The sequence below is a fragment of the Ambystoma mexicanum genome, chromosome 9 (genome assembly GCF_040938575.1).
Source record: "Ambystoma mexicanum isolate Mex_15411 chromosome 9, UKY_AmexF1_1, whole genome shotgun sequence".
Taxonomy (NCBI): Eukaryota; Metazoa; Chordata; class Amphibia; order Caudata; family Ambystomatidae; genus Ambystoma; species Ambystoma mexicanum.
This window is the reverse complement of record NC_090931.1, coordinates 590,378,467-590,398,851: the sequence shown is the minus strand read 5'-3', so window position 1 is coordinate 590,398,851 and position 20,385 is coordinate 590,378,467. Positions and strand designations below refer to the sequence as shown.

At 56.4% G+C, this 20,385-nt stretch overlaps 1 long non-coding RNA gene across 2 annotated transcripts in view; it reads left to right on the top strand.

Moving 5' to 3' along the window:
• Positions 1-20,385, top strand: part of LOC138488326 (uncharacterized) — a 506,810-nt gene that overhangs the window by 387,688 nt on the left and 98,737 nt on the right. The window contains exons 3-4 of one of the 2 annotated variants that reach the window (XR_011274640.1): positions 11,689-11,909; positions 12,290-12,736. This is a non-coding gene — a long non-coding RNA (uncharacterized lncRNA). Of the gene's footprint in view, positions 1-11,688; positions 11,910-12,289; positions 12,737-20,385 lie in introns of those variants that run through there. The other variant, XR_011274641.1, reaches the window with a different exon arrangement.

Below are 20,385 nucleotides of genomic sequence, written 5' to 3'. Positions count from 1 at the left end.
GGCAGCCTCCACCAGGCCCCCACTCATGTCCCCTATCACCCCCACCCCCCCCGCCACCAGGGGCACCCTCCACCAGGCCCCCATCCATCTCTCCTACCACCCCCACCACCCAGCAGTGCAGGGGCAGCCTCCACCAGGCCCCCACTAATGTCTCCCACCACCCCCACCCCCCAGCATCCAGGGGCACCCTCCACCAGGCCCCCACCCATGTCTCCCACCACCCCCACCCCCCAGCCATCAGGGGCACCCTCCACCAGGCCCCCACTCATGTCTCCCACCACCCCCACCCCCCAGCATCCAGGGGCACCCTCCACCAGGCCCCCACCCATCTCTCCCACCACCCCCACCCCCCAGCCACCAGGGGCACCCTCCACCAGGCCCCCACTCATGTCTCCCACCACCCCCACCCCCCAGCAGTGCTGGGGCAGCCTCCACCAGGCCCCCACTCATGTCCCCTATCACCCCACCCCCCCGCCACCAGGGGCACCCTCCACCAAGCCCCCATCCATGTCTCCCACCACCCCCACCCCCAGCAGTGAAGGGGCAGCCTCCACCAGGCCCCCACTCATGTCCCCTATCACCCCCACCCCCCCGCCACCAGGGGCACCCTCCACCAGGCCCCCATCCATGTCTCCCACCACCCCCACCCCCCAGCAGTGCAGGGGCAGCCTCCACCAGGCCCCCACTCATGTCCCCTATCAGCCCCACCCCCCCGCCACCAGGGGCACCCTCCAGCAGGCCCCCATCCATGTCTCCCACCACCCCCAGCCACCAGGGGCACCCTCCACCAGGCCCCCATCCATGTCTCCCACCACCCCCACCCCCCAGCCACCAGGGGCACCCTCCACCAGGCCCCCACCCATGTCTCCCACCACCCCCACCCCCCAGCAGTGCAGGGGCAGCCTCCACCAGGCCCCCACTCATGTCCCCTATTACCCCCACCCCCCCGCCACCAGGGGCACCCTCCACCAGGCCCCCATCCATGTCTCCCACCACCCCCAGCCACCAGGGGCACCCTCCACCAGGCCCCCATCCATGTCCCCCACCCCCCCCCAGCCACCAGGGGCACCCTCCACCAGGCCCCAATCCATGTCTCCCACCACCCCCACCCCCCAGCGGCACCCTCCACCAGGCCCCCACCCATGTCTCCCACCATCCCCACCCCCCAGCAGTGCAGGGGCAGCCTCCACTAGGCCCCCACTCATGTCCCCTATCACCCCCACCCCCCCGCCACCAGGGGCACCCTCCACCAGGCCCCCATCCATGTCTCCCACCACCCCCACCCCCCAGCCACCAGGGGCACCCTCCACCAGGCCCCCATCCATGTCTCCCACCACCCCCAGCCACCAGGGGCACCCTCCACCAGGCCCCCACCCATGTCTCCCACCACCCCCACCCCCCATCAGTGCAGGGGCAGCCTCCACCAGGCCCCCACTCATGTCCCCTATCACCCCCGCCACCAGGGGCACCCTCCACCAGGCCCCCATCCATGTCTCCCACCACCCCCACCCCCCAGCCACCAGGGGCACCCTCCACCAGGCCCCCACCCATGTCTCCCACCACCCCCACCCCCCAGCAGTGCAGGGGCAGCCTCCACCTGGCCCCCACTCATGTCCCCTATCACCCCCAACCCCCCGCCACCAGGTGCACCCTCCACCAGGCCCCCATCCATGTCTCCCACCACCCCCACCCCCCAGCAGTGCAGGGTCACCCTCCACCAGGCCCCCATCCATGTCCCCTATCACCCCCACCCCCCAGCCACCAGGGGCACCCTCCACCAGGCCCCCATCCATGTCTCCCACCACCCCCACCCCCCAGCAGTGCAGGGGCAGCCTCCACCAGGCCCCCACTCATGTCCCCTATCACCCCTACCCCCCCGCCACCAGGGGCACCCTCCACCAGGCCCCCATCCATGTCTCCCACCACCCCCACCCCCCAGCAGTGCAGGGGCAGCCTCCACCAGGCCCCCACTCATGTCCCCTATGACCCCCACCCCCCCGCCACCAGGGGCACCCTCCACCAGGCCCCCAACCATGTCTCCCCCCACCCCCCAGCCACCAGGGGCACCCTCCACCAGGCCCCCATCCATGTCTCCCACCACCCCCACCCCCCAGCAGTGCAGGGGCACCCTCCACCAGGCCCCCACTCATGTCCCCTATCACCCCCCAGCCACCAGGGGCACCCTCCACCAGGCCCCCATCCATGTCTCCCACCACCCCCACCCCCCCGCCACCAGGGGCACCCTCCACCAGGCCCCCACCCATGTCACCCACCACCCCCACCCCCCAGCAGTGCAGGGGCACCCTCCACCAGGCCCCCACTCATGTCCCCTATCACCCCCACCCCCACGCCACCAGGGGCACCCTCCACCAGGCCCCCACTCATGTCTCCCACCACCCCCACCCCCCAGCAGTGCAGGGGCAGCCTCCACCAGGCCCCCACTCATGTCTCCCACCACCCCCACCCCCCAGCATCCAGGGGCACCCTCCACCAGGCCCCCACCCATGTCTCCCACCACCCCCACCCCCCAGCCACCAGGGGCACCCTCCACCAGGCCCCCACTCATGTCTCCCACCACCCCCAGCATCCAGGGGCACCCTCCACCAGGCCCCCACCCATCTCTCCCACCACCCCCCAGGGGCACCCTCCACCAGGCCCCCACTCATGTCTCCCACCACCCCCACCCCCCAGCAGTGCAGGGGCAGCCTCCACCAGGCCCCCACGCATGTCCCCTATGACCCCCACCCCCCCGCCACCAGGGGCACCCTCCACCAGGCCCCCATCCATGTCTCCCACCACCCCCACCCCCCAGCAGTGCAGGGGCAGCCTCCACCAGGCCCCCACTCATGTCCCCTATCACCCCCTCCCCCCGCCACCAGGGGCACCCTCCACCAGGCCCCCATCCATGTCTCCCACCACCCCCACCCCCCAGCAGTGCAGGGGCAGCCTCCACCAGGCCCCCACTCATGTCCCCTATCACCCCCACCCCCCCGCCACTAGGGGCTCCCTCCACCAGGCCCCCATCCATGTCTCCCACCACCCCCACCCCCCAGCCACCAGGGGCACCCTCCACCAGGCCCCCATCCATGTCTCCCACCACCCCCACCCCCCAGCCACCAGGGGCACCCTCCACGAGGCCCCCACCCATGTCTCCCACCACCCCCACCTTCCAGCAGTGCAGGGGCAGCCTTCACCAGGCCCCCACTCATGTCCCCTATCACCCCCACCCCCCGCCACTAGGGGCACCCTCCACCAGGCCCCCATCCATGTCTCCCACCACCCCCACCCCCCAGGGGCACCCTCCACCAGGCCCCCATCTATGTCTCCCACCACCCCCAGCCACCAGGGGCACCCTCCACCAGGCCCCCACTCATGTCTCCCACCACCCCCACCCCCCATCAGTGCAGGGGCAGCCTCCACCAGGCCCCCACTCATGTCCCCTATCACCCCCACCCCCCGCCACCAGGGGCACCCTCCACCAGGCCCCCATCCATGTCTCCCACCACCCCCACCCCCCAGCCACCAGGGGCACCCTCCACCAGGCCCCCACCCATGTCTCCCACCACCCCCACCCCCCAGCAGTGCAGGGGCAGCCTCCACCAGGCCCCCACTCATGTCCCCTATCACCCCCAACCCCCCGCCACCAGGGGCACCCTCCACCAGGCCCCCATCCATGTCTCCCACCACCCCCAGCAGTGCAGGGTCACCCTCCACCAGGCCCCCATCCATGTCCCCTATCACCCCCACCCCCCAGCCACCAGGGGCACCCTCCACCAGGCCCCCATCCATGTCTCCCACCACCCCCACCCCCCAGCAGTGCAGGGGCAGCCTCCACCAGGCCCCCACTCATGTCCCCTATCACCCCTACCCCCCCCGCCACCAGTGGCACCCTCCACCAGGCCCCCATCCATGTCTCCCACCACCCCCACCCCCCAGCAGTGCAGGGGCAGCCTCCACCAGGCCCCCACTCATGTCCCCTATCACCCCCACCCCCCCGCCACCAGGGGCACCCTCCACCAGGCCCCCAACCATGTCTCCCACCACCCCCAGCCCCCAGCCACTAGGGGCACCCTCCACCAGGCCCCCATCCATGTCTCCCACCACCCCCACCCCCCAGCAGTGCAGGGGCACCCTCCACCAGGTCCCCACTCATGTCCCCTATCACCCCCACCCCCCAGCCACCAAGGGCACCCTCCACCAGGCCCCCATCCATGTCTCCCACCACCCCCACCCCCCAGCAGTGCAGGGGCACCCTCCACTCATGTCCCCTATCATCCCCACCCCCCCGCCACCAGGGGCACCCTCCACCAGGCCCCCACTCATGTCTCCCACCACCCCCACCCCCCAGCATCCAGGGGCACCCTCCACCAGGCCCCCACCCATCTCTCCCACCACCCCCACCCCCCAGCATCCAGGGGCACCCTCCACCAGGCCCCCACCCATGTCTCCCACCACCCCCACCCCCCAGCCACCAGGGGCACCCTCCACCAGGCCCCCACTCATGTCTCCCACCACCCCCACCCCCCAGCATCCAGGGGCACCCTCCACCAGGCCCCCACCCATCTCTCCCACCACCCCCAGCCACCAGGGGCACCCTCCACCAGGCCCCCACTCATGTCTCCCACCACCCCCACCCCCCAGCAGTGCAGGGGCAGCCTCCACCAGGCCCCCACTCATGTCCCCTATCACCCCCACCCCCCCGCCACCAGGGGCACCCTCCACCAGGCCCCCATCCATGTCTCCCACCACCCCCACCCCCCAGCAGTGCAGGGGCAGCCTCCACCAAGCCCCCACTCATGTCCCCTATCACCCCCTCCCCCCGCCACCAGGGGCATCCTCCACCAGGCCCCCATCCATGTCTCCCACCACCCCCACCCCCCAGCAGTGCAGGGGCAGCCTCCACCAGGCCCCCACTCATGTCCCCTAACACCCCCACCCCCCGCCACCAGGGGCACCCTCCACCAGGCCCCCATCCATGTCTCCCACCACCCCCACCCCCCAGCCACCAGGGGCACCCTCCACCAGGCCCCCATCCATGTCTCCCACCACCCCCACCCCCCAGCCACCAGGGGCACCCTCCACGAGGCCCCCACCCATGTCTCCCACCACCCCCACCTCCCAGCAGTGCAGGGGCAGCCTCCACCAGGCCCCTACTCATGTCCCCTATCACCCCCACCCCCCCACCACTAGGGGCACCCTCCACCAGGCCCCCATCCATGTCTCCCACCACCCCCACCCCCCAGCCACCAGGGGCACCCTCCACCAGGCCCCCATCCATGTCTCCCACCACCCCCAGCCACCAGGGGCACCCTCCACCAGGCCCCCACCCATGTCTCCCACCACCCCTACCCCCACCCCCCAGCAGTGCAGGGGCAGCCTCCACCAGGCCCCCACTCATGTCCCCTATCACCCCCACCCCCCCGCCACCAGGGGCACCCTCCACCAGGCCCCCATCCATGTCTCCCACCACCCCCAACCCCCAGCAGTGCAGGGTCACCCTCCACCAGGCCCCCATCCATGTCCCCTATCACCCCCACCCCCCAGCCACCAGGGGCACCCTCCACTAGGCCCCCATCCATGTCTCCCACCACCCCCACCCCCCCGCCACCAGGGGCACCCTCCACCAGGCCCCCACCCATGTCACCCACCACCCCCACCCCCCAGCAGTGCAGGGGCACCCTCCACCAGGCCCCCACTCATGTCCCCTATCACCTCCACTCCCCCGCCACCAGGGGCACCCTCCACCAGGCCCCCATCCATGTCTCCCACCATCCCCACCCCCCAGCAGTGCAGGGGCAGCCTCCACCAGGCACCCACTCATGTCCCCTATCACTCCCACCCCCCAGCAGTGCAGGGGCACCCTCCACCAGGCCCCCATCCATGTCTCCCACCACCCCCACCCCCCAGCCACCAGGGGCACCCTCCACCAGGCCCCCATCCATGTCTCCCACCACCCCAACCCCCCAGCCACCAGGGGCACCCTCCACCAGGCCCCCACCCATGTCTCCCACCACCCCCACCCCCCAGCAGTGCAGGGGCAGCCTCCACTCATGTCCCCTATCACCCCCACCCCCCCGCCAGCAGGGGCACCCTCCACCAGGCCCCCATCCATGTCTCCCACCACCCCCACCCCCCAGCAGTGCAGGGTCACCCTCCACCAGGCCCCCATCCATGTCCCCTATCACCCCCACCCCCCAGCCACCAGGGGCACCCTTCACCAGGCCCCCATCCATGTCTCCCACCACCCCCACCCCCCCGCCACCAGGGGCACCCTCCACCAGGCCCCCACCCATGTCACCCACCACCCCCACCCCCCAGCAGTGCAGGGGCACCCTCCACCAGGCCCCCACTCATGTCCCCTATCACCCCCACCCCCCCGCCACCAGGGGCACCCTCCACCAGGCCCCCATCCATGTCTCCCACCATCCCCACCCCCCAGCAGTGCAGGGGCAGCCTCCACCAGGCACCCACTCATGTCCCCTATCACCCCCACCCCCCCGCCACCAGGGGCACCCTCCATAAGGCCCCCACTCATGTCCCCTATCACCCCCGCCACCAGGGGCACCCTGCCCACAGGCCCTGACAATCCTCAAGCATGTGCCTCATGGCCAGCCACCACAGCCCAAAGACACAACCAAGTATTACATGTGCCCATGATACTACTCCAATGGAAACAATGTAAATCAACACATGTGTCTCACACACACACAATGGTTGCAAGGGAACCTGAAAACCCATATCATGACATGCATGAAAACAATGAGATGAAACCACACATTGAAGAATGAAAAAATAAAAATAATGTATTAAAAACAACAGCAATGGCTATCAAAATCAACCAAAATACACAAGTAAAATAATTCAAAAATTAAGCAGGCTGTCTCTATTCAAAATGAAATCAATAAATGACAATACGAAAAAATATCTTCCAAAGTTCAAGTCCATGAAAAGTAAATGAAGCTAAAAAAGAAATAGAAAACCATTGCTCCATGGGAAAAAATATTAACAGTCAAAAAAATATCCAAATCCAAAGTCCAACTATGTACAAAGTATTCAGGGTCCATCATCTCAAGAGAAGAAATGAAACCTACCAAAAACCTATCTAAAATGGAACTATATACAAAAGGTGGAGCAGTGTCCGTCGACTCCAAAGAAAAATAAACTGGAAAGGAAACCTATCACTAAATAACTATATACAATGGCGGCGGGCCAGTCCAGCGGCTCACTTAGTGGTGTTCCGGGCCAGGGCATCATCGAACTCCTCGTCTATGTCCCGGAGGCGGTCCTGTTCCATGGCCCTGAGGGTCCGCAGGGACGCCGACATGTTCACCTCCAACTCCCTGCGGATTGCCTCGAGGCACTCGGCCCGCCTCAGGGCCCTCCGCATAGAGTTCTCCGCCCTGACCATCGTGAGCCGCGCCTCTTCTGCCTGCCGCCGCTCCGCATCTATGGCGTGGCACAACCGCTGCCACACGGAAGACACTTCCCGTCCAGGGTCCTCCTGCCCTCCGGCCGATGCCTGCCCCTCCGATGTTGAAGGCCCCGAGCTATCGTGGCTCCCGCCTACAGCCTCCTGCTGCTGCAGCTGCTGCTGTCCATGTGCCCTGTCCGATGGTGCCTGCACATCCTCCTCCAGCTGGGGTGCAGTCGTTGACGTGGCCACCCCTGCTGGACGTCTGACTCCCGACTGTGGCAGGGATCTGTTGTCCACCAGCCTGGCCGCACGGTCGGAGGCAGCTCCACAGGGCACCCAGGTGACACATGGGTGGGAAGATGGCATGGAGGACGACTGGGGCATAGGGGGTTCTGTGGACAAGGGGGTCGGAACAAGGTCCAGGAAACGGAGGAATCCAGCCCTGGTGAGCTGTCCCAGTGGGTCAACGCGGTCAACGAGCCATGCGAGAAGACGTGCAGACTCATCATGAAAAGACTGCAGGTCACCTCGGATTGCCCGTTGACGCAACGCCACCCCACCCTGGACAGGCACAACCTGGTGCAGGATAGCCACATCCGCAGGGAGTGGAAGGCCAGGTGTCGTAAGCCAATCCTCTCCCTGAGAACGGGTCTGGAGGTAGGCATCCCCGCTGGTGCAAGATGATGCAGTTTAGATAGCGGAAAGACATCCAAAGGAAACAATTCAAAAATAAAGGTATCAAGGATTTTATTAAACCTGATACTAATTTAATATATCAAACAAATCATGATTAAATCTGCACTTGTAATAACAATTTACATAGCAGGAAACAACTTTTATTCAAGTTGCTACCAAATGTAGCCGTGATTTGTTAGTATTAACCATAACCACGGCCCAAAGAGTCAGTGGGAAGATACAAGAAACGCTGTCGGAACAAGAAAAATCTTTTTTGACCAACACTTTGATTGTGGAATCTAAACAAAAGCTTGAACAGATAGAAAAATCTTTTCAGGAATTTAAGAAGCTTACTATTGAAAAAAAGACCAATAAACTTAAAAAGGACATTTCATTATTTAAGAAAGAATTGGTGTATCCCTATCTAGCGGAAGATTTTAACCCTCAGACGGTTTGGAAAACTAACACTAATTGGAATATGGGACCCAATAATACAAATAAAAAAAGATGGGTGACATTTTCAGACACTTCCTCTAGTAATTCAGGTAATGAGGAATTGAACAATCATGCCTCTGGCAATCACCCTTTTCGAGCAAGGGGCGGCCGAAGAGGCCGCAGAAACATCCCCCAAGGTCAAATGACACACAATATGCAGAACGCCCCGGGACAAGGGATGATGCACCGGGACTTTCAGACCCGGAATCGAGCATACAGGTGGTAAATGAAACAATGCCAATTTTTAATTTATCCTCCCGTATATTAACATCTGCGGAAACATCAATTCTTAAATGTGGTCTATCTTTTGTTCCGACTCAAAATCCAAGTGCAATGTCCATCATAAGTGAAGTAAAAGGTTTTTTGCGTAAATTAAGGCTAAAGCTTTTCTTTTTGAATAATGTGACCTCTAGGGAATCCAACATCTCAGGCTTCTCTAAACCTTCCACCTTTACCCCCAACTCGAATGATTTGCCTCCAGAGGTCTTGATCTTTGAAAAATTAGTTCTCAAAGAAATAGAGAAAGTTATTGGCCATCCAAGAAATCGACAAGGACCCAATCTGACGCTTTCTGAGTTCGAGGCTATCGAGAGATTAGCCTCGGACCAATCAATAGTTATTAAGGCTGCAGATAAGGGTGGTGGGATAGTTGTTTGGGATGCTGATCGTTATGATCAAGAAGCTCTGAGACTTCTACACATCCCTGGGCACTATTCCAAATTGGTGAAAGATCCATCAGAAATGATTAAGCTAAAGGTACTCAAACTCACTGAAGAAGGAAACCAATCGGGTTTCCTTTCCACTAAAGAGGCTGAATTTATCAACCTGTCGGAAGATCGCATACCTCTATTTTACATTATGCCTAAAATACATAAAGACACTGAGAACCCCCCAGGACGACCTATAGTCTCGGGCTGTGGTTCACTACTGGAACCCCTTTCGAAATACATTGATTTCTTTATTAAACCACTGGCGATGGCCACGCCCACATTTCTTCTTGACTCGAGAGACGTCATCAACCTCGTTGAAACAAAAGCATTTGATCCCAGTACTCAAATTCTAGTAACGCTTGATATTGAAGCGCTTTATACAAATATCCCTCAGGATAGAGCGGTGGAGAGCCTGCGCATAATGCTAGACCGGCGCATACAACCACATTTGGTTCCCACAGAATTCCTATGTAAAGCAGCAGAGCTAGTCCTTAAGAACAGTTTTTTTTAAATTCAAGGAGGAATTCTTTTTGCAATGTAAAGGGACAGCGATGGGGTGCACTTTTGCACCAAATCTTGCCATTATTTTCATGGCACTCTTGGAGGAAGAAAAAATCCTGTCAGCATTTAACCCATTTAGGGGCCAAATCAAGGTGTACCGTCGATACATCGACGATATACTTATGATTTGGGAAGGCTCATCAACATCATTGACTTTATTTGTTCAATGGCTTAATGCGGTAGACTTAGATATTCATTTCACTTTTGAATATTCAGTATCCAGAATTCCTTTCTTGGATTTGTCTATTTTTTTCAAAGAAGGGTATCTCTGCACAGAATTACATAGAAAACCCACAGAGAGAAATACTACGTTGAAATATGAGAGCCAACATCCAGCTAGTTTACTTTGTAACTTACCATATGGGATGTTCTTACGGCTACGCCGTAACTGCACAGATATCGCAGATTTTGTCAAACATGCAGCAATTTTGGAAAAAAGACTATTGGAACGGGGATATCCAAAGAAACTTATAAAAAAATCTAAAAAGAGAGCTCGATATACCAACAGAGACCTCTTATTGACACCCAAGCGAGACATTGAAAAGAAAGATGAATTAGTATGTGTCTCAACTTTTTGTCAACACAGTAATGCTATTAGAGGGATCATCTTAAAAAACTGGCGAATTCTTAATACATCAGGAACATCTATACCCAGACCTCTATTTGCTTTCAAAAAAAGTAAAAATTTGAAGCAAAAGATTACTCGAGCCAGTAGAACTTTTCCTAAAGTGCATACAATCCGCGATACCAATTCTAACCCAGTGGTGGGACACTATCCCTGCACTTCATGTGTTGCTTGTAAGTTTTCCAAAAAAACTACGTCATTTGTTTCACAGATCAGAAAGTTGACCCTTCGTACCTTTACCACTTGTAAAAGTAAGAATGTCATTTATGCCATTCGTTGCCCATGCCAGTTGTTTTATGTAGGCAAAACAACCAGAGAAGTGAGTACCCGTATTAACGAACATCGTTCAAAGATCAGAACTCGAAACCTCAATGCCCCAATGGTAATCCATTTTGTCGAGATGGCCCATACGGCTGATCAGATGGAATGGTTTTGCATAGAAAAAGTATATGCACAAAACCAACCCCAACTATTAAAAAATTTGGATTACAAGGAACAAATGTGGATATTTAATCTAAAAACATTAACATTGGGCCTTAATACCATGGAACCATGGAATTCGAGTAACTAAATACTACCTGTCTTAACATTTTATATATGTCGGGTAGTACACTGGTATACTGCCTAATCACGTGCGTTTTTCATCTGAGAGGGTACGGCCATTTAGAACGTAGGCCAGTTCAGTTTGTGGTCACGTGGTTAATTACGTGATCACATGATGTTTTTCACGCATATATCAATACCCTTGAAACGGTGATACTGTGTTGCACGCCACTTCCAATCGGACCCAGCTGGGATACGGGTGACTAGCTACTGTGAGAACTGGCGAGTTCTTTCGCTTAAGGTAAACATTCTGTCGTGTGGGGGCCTTTCGAATCACGGCGGTTTTTCAAATCGCTTCTTGCCTTTATTGTTTAGAGAAGGGAGCCCTACATCTTTGGCTTTCCGTTAAACCCCATCCGAGTCAAGCAATCTGGAGTCGGAAATATTGAGCAATTTTCAAATGCAACAACCCACCCCCCCCCCCTACCTTTTTGAAATTCTCTAAATAGCAAGCTTTTCAGTAAGCCGTATTTGTTTAGTCACAATTGTGGTATTAATTTATCAATTTATTTTCAATTGGAAGTAATTCACTTTGGGTGTAGCCAATAATATAATTGTAAGAACAATCAGTCTCTCACATACTCAAACTCTTGTGTTGTGTTTAGGCCCATATAACATCAGGTGCAGCCAACCCTGGATTCGGGGAGTCACCTCCAAATTTATGACCGCTGGTTGAACGAGCGTTTGGACATTCTCGAGAAGAACGTTGGCGTCCACACACTTCGCTATCTGCAGGAACCTCTACGGAGAAGCTATTGTTTAATATAAGTGAACACAGCGTACAATTTAAGGAAGAGACGCACAGCCTTCCATTGCATGAATGAAGGTTAGTTAATATTCTTTAGTTTTATCTTAAGTATGTGACTCTCGTGTCCTGTCCGTGGGCCGCTGTAGTGGAGGATCGACATACTGACCTTGTGATATTTATGTGTACATTTGTATATCTGTAGCATTGATTCTGTCTATAGCCTGGCTCTTATCTGCCTCTCGGAGACACCAATACAAGAGGGTAGCACTACTTTCTGCCAGACACCTCAGGTCCATCCTGGAATTTTTTCCCGGGTTAGTAGCAGGCTCTTGTATATTATTACCTATTGTTCCGCTATAGATATTTTTATTATGGATGTTATATGTTTTTTGTCCAAGTACAAGGGCTTCACACATTGATATGTATTATCTGTGATTTTCTTTCTTTCTTGATGTTAGAATATATTTTTGTTACTCCTGATGAAGACGTCACTACACTAAAGTATATACGTCGAAACCGGTCGAGTTTGGACTAAGATGAGGTCGTGGTCAGAAAACTCTGGGACCCATCTTAATTGCCTAGGCCACTGATGTCATCTGCTGTGGCCCGTCAAATTGATTTCATGTTCTTTCTATAAATCTTTCAGATAAATTAATTATGATGAATTTTCTTATAGATTTTATGTCGTATATTGATTGGTGTTTAGTATGAATGGTTTGTCTAAATGGATGGATGAGGTTGTATGCTTGGATGATTGAATAAGATGATTTTTATTATATAGATGTGTCTTTTTTAATAAAAGTTGTTTCCTGCTATGTAAATTGTTATTACAAGTGCAGATTTAATCATGATTTGTTTGATATATTAAATTAGTATCAGGTTTAATAAAATCCTTGATACCTTTATTTTTGAATTGTTTCCTTTGGATGTCTTTCCGCTATCTAAATCTTAATTAATACTCCAATCCAAAGCGTGGGGTTTCCTGTGTCTTTCAGAGAATGCAAGATGATGCAGTGACAGGAGCAGGAGCAGGGACAGGATTGCACACAGGCACCTCCGCGGCGGCCTGTGCTGCCTCCTGTCCCTGATCCTGCACTGCACCACTAGCACCAGTGGAATCCCCACCTCCAGACCCCGCCACTGTCGCTTGCACGGCCTCCTCCTCCACCAAACCCCCCACCAACCTGGATGACTCCGTGCCATCTTCCCCCGTTGGGCCCTGTGGGGTCCCAGCTGCCCCTTCTGCTGCCGAGGAGTCCAACTCCAACTTCCGCCTCTTGGACCTCCCCTCGGCAGCTGCGGCCTGGGACGCGGCACCGGACTCCTCACTCCCCGACGAGATCACAACATGGGAGGGGAGCCGGGCCTTGCTTCTCCGGCTGGTGGTGCGACCCCTGCCGCTGTTCTCCACAGCACCTTCTCCGCCCTCTTCATCAGTTGACGCTGCAGAGAGAAAGAAAACACAGGCATCAGGGCACTGTAAAATGGACTCATACACACATGACAGTTATACATGAGTGGCATTGGTAAACCTCAGACATGGCATCACAATCCCCAACACACATGTCATTTCAACTTGCACACATGAGCCATACCACAGCCATAATGCAACAGCCAGCACCATCCATTCACATACAACAGCATGACCAGCCAAAGGTCATCCACACATCACATGCAACATAGGGAGTACACTACACATGCACACACAACACCAAACTTGCATGCATGTGTACACCTCCGCCAACTGTCGCATTGTTTTGATCGACATCCATGTCACACCTGACAATCATTCCTCCACATCCTGTGCCATGCAAGCCCACACGCACAAGCACCATCCATGTGTCACACATGAGACCCCTCGCATGTGTCACCCTCACGGCCCTGTACACCCCCCCTACTTGGCCACATAAAAATACATGTTCAACCTCCTGCACACTCCTGGCACACCACCACACGCACAGCTTACAATCAGTATGCATGTACACTTACCGCTCGACTCCAGACGGGTCTGCTTCTCAAGGACCTGGATGTGGAGCGCTGGGGATATGCGTTCCAGGACCCTCATCTGATCTTCCGACAAGTGGCCCCGGCGCCCCTTAGCATCCGCTGCCTTCAGGAGGCGCCGGGCCTTGTTGAGGGTCCTGGACCTGAAGTCCTCCCAGCGCTTCCTGACACGTTCGTAGTCGCGGACTGCCACCTCCTCCGCGTTGATGGCAGTCACGATGTCCATCCAGTTCCGAGTCCGTCCTTCCTTGTCGGCGCGCAACCTTCCGAAGAGGGCATCATACTGCCCCAGGACATGCTCCACCAGGACACCAGCTTCGGTGGCAGTGAAGCTGGTGCCCCTCTGCCTCCTTGGCCGGGGGTTGCCACTGGTGCCAGATGTTGCAGTGCCCGACCTGGCAACCCCAGAGGCAGGAGTGGGTGGGAAACTGGGTCCTGGGGCTGGGCTGTGGGGCGATGGAAAATCAGTCGGGAGTCTTCGGTTCCAGCAGGGGTGGTCACAGCAACAGCACCCCTGGCTGATGTGCAGGCAGCAAATGGCAGGGCACGTGGACAGCAGGTAGTCAGGCAGCAGCAGATGGCAGGTGGGAGCGTGCTCAGGGCTCTGGGGGGCAGTAATTTGGCCTTCTGGGCAGGAGCGTGGTCTTCCGTGTGTGAACGCGTGGCCAGCTTGATACGGAGTGATTTGGCACGTGAAAATCCAACACGTCTGCGTGTAATTCGAGGAAAGGCCCTTAGCGCGTAGACGCGTCGCCAGCGTATGCGCGTCTATAAAGTCACGTGCACGTTGAATTGGGCACACGTTGGAAAATGTTGCGTGTGAAAAAAATGAAAGACACGTCCGAGTGTCAAAGCGTGTAATTGGTGAAAATGGACCTACACGCAGAAGTGACAAAGCGTGTAATTGGTGGAAATGGCCCTACACGCAGAAGTGACAAAGCGTGTAATTGGTGGAAAGGGCCCTAGCGCGTACACGCCGCGTAAGTGACGCTGGACGTGTGGGCCTGCATAAAAGGTACGTGTTGAACACCATTTCCTTGTACGTGCTTTTCGTGGAGAGCGAGTGGGTGAATTCTGTACTTCTTGTCGTTTCACACGCGATTTACTTCACGGCGTTTCAAGTTCGTATTCCCTGTTACCTCTGACAGCTTTTTCTCATTTTTCTCTTTTACTGGTTTACCTGGGCCTGTTCCCTCAAACAGTGTTCCCTTCTACTGTTGTCCTGTCTCCTCAGACAGCGTACAAATCTTCTTTTGGCGGGGGTGTTGCCAACCAAACGCGCTCCTTTTTCACGCTCTTTTACCTGGCAGACGGTGAGTCACGCACGTATCTAACATCTGTGCTTGCCCCGTGTGTAGCCTACCCCTTCGGAGGTCATTCTAGGCTGCGTGTGACACGCATACGTTCATTCTTGTGTTACTGGGTGCCACAGCGTAGTGCAGGTTTTTCTTTCTGCACACATGGTCTAGGAGGGGTTGCGTGCACGTCATCTCCCTTTTTTGGGGCTCCTGTGCGTAGCGTGACCCGTCATCTTTCCCCAGGGGTTACATTCAGCCTTGCTAGAGCACTAGGGTACAATTACCATTTGGTACCCAACCCCTTTGACCCCCAATTGCCCAGGACAATAGTTTACAGCCACTCCCATACGCACATTAACATCAGTGCCATGGCTGGGAGGCGAGGATTCCGTAAGGGTGGCAAAGGTGGAAGAGCCACAAGTGGTGGCCGTGGTGGATCCGGTAGGGGACGTGGTCGTTACTTGCAGGGTGAGCTTGTCCCCCCATGTGTGGAGGACCAGTCAAGGGCACCCATAATCCCCCCCCCCTCCCGTTGAGGCTGATGTGGCTGACACCATCCATGCTCAGCCCTTGTTGGACCAGCCCATTGTGGCACCAGACCTGGCTGACTCCATGGCTGACTTCCAGGTCAGCAGGCCTATGACACGTGCGCTGGTGCACGTTGATGTCATCATGCCACGTGCATCTGGGGCAGCAAGGTCATCTGCTGCCCCAAGTAGGCAGGGCGGAGAGGCTGCAGGGGCAGCTGCGGCTCCATCCATCCCAGCTCTCGCACACCCAGCCAGGACAGTGTTGGTCCTAGTCCATCCTGCTGACATTCTCCCTGACACCATTACACTTGAGCCAATGCCTGCACCTACTCCCATGCTGAGTGTGCAATCCCACACTCCTGATACAGAGTCCACCAGGGCTCCTGCCCCTAGTGTCCAGAGCGGCGCAGGACACTCAGGATCACCACCACCTTCCAAGCGGAAGAGGAAGAGTGCTCGTCCGGCACAGGCTGATGCCCCAGACACGGCTACACAGTCCGGCCCGTCGAGGAAGCCCAGCTTCACGGATGACGAACTGAATGCACTTGTCGAGTATGTGTCCGGACATGATAACGAGATGGTCATTGTTGCAGGATCCAAGACCACACCTGCACAACGCCAGGCACACTGGCAGACCGTTGCGGACATCGTAAGTGCCCTTGGAATCGTGAGGCGCACAGCCAATGATTGCTATAAGCGCTGGAATGACCTAAAGCGCAGGGCAAAGAGTAAGCTGGCCTGAAGTCATGCCACAACTCTAGTGACTGGAGGTGGGTCTCCAGTAGTAGACATGGAACTCACTCCACATGAGTCAGTCGCTGGGACCTACGTCACGGAGGAACAGATCCAAGGCGTGGGAGATCTGCCTGATTACGAGGCATTGTCCGGTGAGTGCACATGCATGTGTGTGTCATCCATGTGCATGTTGTGTGTGTGAGGGCTTCTGTTTGTGTGCCAGGTTAGAGTGTGTGCGCCTGAGTCGTATGGGTCAGCCATGTGCTTCATGCAATACATCCTGCGCAGCTGCATTTGGCCATAGCAGTATCCCTTCTGCCAACAGTAGACATCTAGCCCAACAGCACGCCAGTTGCCCTTGAAGTGTCACCTTGCCACAACATTGTTGCTTATTTTTCTCTGTTCATTCTGGCAGATTGTTTGCATTCCACCACTTTTACTAGGCATTTCTCAGTCCTCTAGTCACATGTCTGACATGGCTATGGTAAAGTGGAGTGACTTTGTTACCTGGATATCATTTGTTCACACATGTCCCTGTGCAATTGGACCATTTTGGACTGGCAGCTCCAGGAGAAAAATCTGACCTGTTTGAATTAGAAAAGCTATTACATGCGGGAACTGGACTGAATGAATAGGTGCTGCCCTCCTCTCCATCTTCACTCAATAGCAATGGTACATGCCATCTGTGTGATGGCATGTGTGTATCACCTGGCAATCACGGGCCAATGTGTGATGCCACTGCCAGGCAGCATGCAGAAAATGTGTTCATCTTCCATCTTGGTGTCATCAGTGTGTGCCATTTGCCTGCCCTTCATATGCAGTGAGGGTGCATGCATGGGAGGGTTTTTGTCATGTGGGACATGTGTCAATCAAGTACTGGTTCTCTTGCTTCTCAGCCCTCATTGTGTGCCATGGTGCTAATGCCTGTTTCCATTTCTTTGTTTTTATGTCTTTGCAGGGGAAGACGCACCTGATACTGCTGGGGTTGTGGAGATGGTGCAGACCCAGGAGGGGTCCGAGGGCCGACTAACCACCAGTGAGGGACGTGGTGTGGTGGTGGGTGAGAACCCACAAGTGCTGCAGGTCGTGCTCTCAAGGGGTGTCTCTGGCTGCACCTCCCCCGAGCTGTACTCAGGTGTTGATTCGGATGATGAGACCTACGTGCCGTCGCAGGTGAGTGTTCATGGGAGGGATTCTGTTCTGTCCCACCCACCTGCACCAGGGTCAGAACCCTCAATGGGGATGTCAGTGTTGGCAGCTACGCCTTTGGTGGTTACGGATGCAGGGTCACACTCCGCGACATCTGATCCTGTTCCTGGGCCAGCAGATCAGAGGGGGAATGCAGTCCTGCAGCCTCAGGCAGTGCCGGCACAGCAAGGCGCAGTTCGCCTTGCCCCAGACAGGTGTGGTGCCCGCCGACGCACCTGGCAATACCGCATGGGAGCAATCCATTTACGGTATGGCAACCCAACAGGCAGCATCATCCGAGATGATGGCTCAGGCCATGGATAGGGTGGCCACTTCCATTGTCCTCCCTGAAAGGCTGATGGAGCGACTACAGCAGGCAACCGACTCCATCTGCCAGTCACACAGGGAGGACATGTTGGCGTCCAACAGGGACAGGCGGGCGGCACTTGCGACTCTGCAGGAGGCCATCTCCATAGAGTCCCAGGGCCACAGGGAAGCCCTGAGGCAGGAGCTCCTTCACCTCAGGACGACTCTAGTTGAGCTTGAGGCTTCAACACACCAAAGGACAGAACAGCAGCTGGAGCGTCTCACCCGTACGCTCTCAGCTGAGATGCAGGCAACGAGGGCGGAGGTCCGGGCATCCCGTGAGTTGTTGCATGGGGACCTCAGCACACTCATCCTCCAGAACCAGACCTACCACACCCGCATGCTTGCAGCCATGGAGGAGCAGACTAGGGCCTTGCGTGAGCTGCCTCCCATAGTGCAACCACCTCCGGATGCAGCTGCACAGGGTGATAATAGCGACAGCAGTGATACTCCCACAATAGGGTAGCCGTGTGGGCCATGAGCCCATGGAGGTGTTTTTTTTCCCAGGATCCACACAGGTGGGTTTTGGTGTGCACCCTGTCCTCGGACCTCCTGGGTGGCCTCCCCAACCCCCCCGGGCCCATCAATGGCCATTTTTTATTTTTTTTTATTTTTATTTTTATTTTTCCCAATTTTGTTGGGACAATTTGTTGCCTTCCGTGGTTCCTGTGGGCATACGCTGCATTGTGGCTGGGCACATGCAGGCTTGTCATGTATTTGGTTCAGATGCTTGGGTTTGAGTCACACACACCCCTCCTGCTTCCCGTTTCCATGGGCTTGCAAAGGGTGTGCCCAAGTGACATTGACGTACATGGTGACATTGGACTCCCACTACATGTGTGGGTAGTCTAGTTAATACTGTGTATACATTCCTAGTGCATATTGCTGTTGTGTTGTACACTGCATGTTGCATTGATGTGTAACTCATCATCTGTGTCTACCTCCCAATTTGCAGGTCCCTTCCTCATGTCTACACAAGGCCCTCTAGTTTGGAGATGGGGTCCATGTTGGCAGCAGTGCACCTACAACTCTACATGGCGCCAACACTGCACAGTTGGAAGTGGTGGAAGTGCAGGCATTTCCAGGTGGTGAGAGTACTAATTTATTACATTTGTGATGTCATGTTAATGGTAGTACCTGCTCAAGTGTGTTGTTGGTCCTGCATTACTGTGAGCATGTCAGGTGTTGCAAGTTTCAATTAGGTACACTGTACATTGTGACACTTGTGTCATGTTGTAGGGATTACTTTGTTTACCTGCAAATAGCATGACATGGCACGGTGTGTCGTGTGGCGGTGCTGGGGATGGGTTGGCTGACATGGCACTGTCCTCTTGTTGCATTTTGCAAGTGGGTGTTCATTTTAGTTGCTTGAATGTGTTTCTTCACAAAACTGCATTGGTGGTGTCTGTGTGGGTAGGGATGCACACATTGTAACACTTCCAGGTGAACAATCTCAGGCTGATATGGTTTTCACGGTTGATTCTCCAGACATTCAGGATCAGTGTCAGGTTGAGTCATCATTGATTGTCAGATGGAATGTGCCAGGGCAGTGTGCACTCCACAGGGGTGTGATTTCTATGTGAAGTAATTAGCCACTAGCTGTGTACGGGCTGCCTCCCCCCGTGCCCTTTCCTCTCCCATGCACAGCGGCTGTGCATGTGGTTGGGGATGTGGGGCCACCACCATGTCCACGGCCAGGCCCCGGCGTGTTGCAACGTTGTGCAGGACACATGCTGCCACTATGATCCTGCACACTACTGGGGGAGCGTACAACAGCTGCCCGCCAGAACGGTCAAGGGAGTGAAAGCGTGACTTTAGCACTCCGAATGTGCGCTCCACTATGCCCCGGGTTGTAATGTGGGCTGTGTTATATCTTACCTGGGGTGGCGTGGTGGGGTTCCGAATTGGCGTCATCATGTGGGGGCTGAGAGGGTAGGCACTGTCCCCTGTGGAGGTGGTGATTGGTATCATTGGTGGGGTTGTGACCTTGCTCAGTATCTGACATGCATGCATGTGCAGTGGCATTCATACTCACCAAGCAGCCATGTATCGCCATGCCGCCCAGCTTCTAGGTCCCGGCTTAGGGTGGACATTCGGTAAATGAAGCTGTCGTGGGTGGACCCAGGATAGTTGGCATATACTGAGGTGATGATTCCCTTGGCATTACATACTACCTGCACGTTGATGGAATGCCAGTGCTTGCGGTTCCTATAGATGTGCTCTGATGCCCTGGGGGGACGTAGAGCCACATGGGTGCAGTCGATGGCACCTAGCACTTTGGGGAATCGTGCCGTAAAAATCCAGGGCGGCAGCATGCCTTTCTGCAGGTGTTCTGGCAGGTATATGTGCCTGCGGACTGATGGGCGTGCAGTGATGATGTTCAAGACCTGGTGTAGGCAGCGTGACTGGGTGGCCTGTGATACCCCACCCACT